Source organism: Cynara cardunculus, unplaced genomic scaffold (assembly GCF_001531365.2).
Source record: "Cynara cardunculus var. scolymus isolate 2C unplaced genomic scaffold, CcrdV1 Un_Scaffold_412, whole genome shotgun sequence".
NCBI classification, from domain to species: Eukaryota; Viridiplantae; Streptophyta; class Magnoliopsida; order Asterales; family Asteraceae; genus Cynara; species Cynara cardunculus.
In genome coordinates this window covers 195,023-195,240 of record NW_020200577.1, presented here as the reverse complement: position 1 = coordinate 195,240, position 218 = coordinate 195,023, and positions in this window count along the sequence as shown.

Sequence of the window (218 nt, the reverse complement as noted above, 5' to 3'; positions counted from 1 at the left end):
CTTAGCCCAATAATCCCTTAGCCCAATAATCCTTTGCAATAATCCTTAGGCTTAGCCCAAGTGCCCAACCAACCAACAAGCCAACAAAAATGGAATAACAATTAAACAAAATTACAAACCCTAGTCCTACTCCCCCTTCACGGCTTCACTATCACTGGTACACCACTACACCACTTCACCCTCGCTTACTCCTACTCGCTACTTATAATTTAGAAACA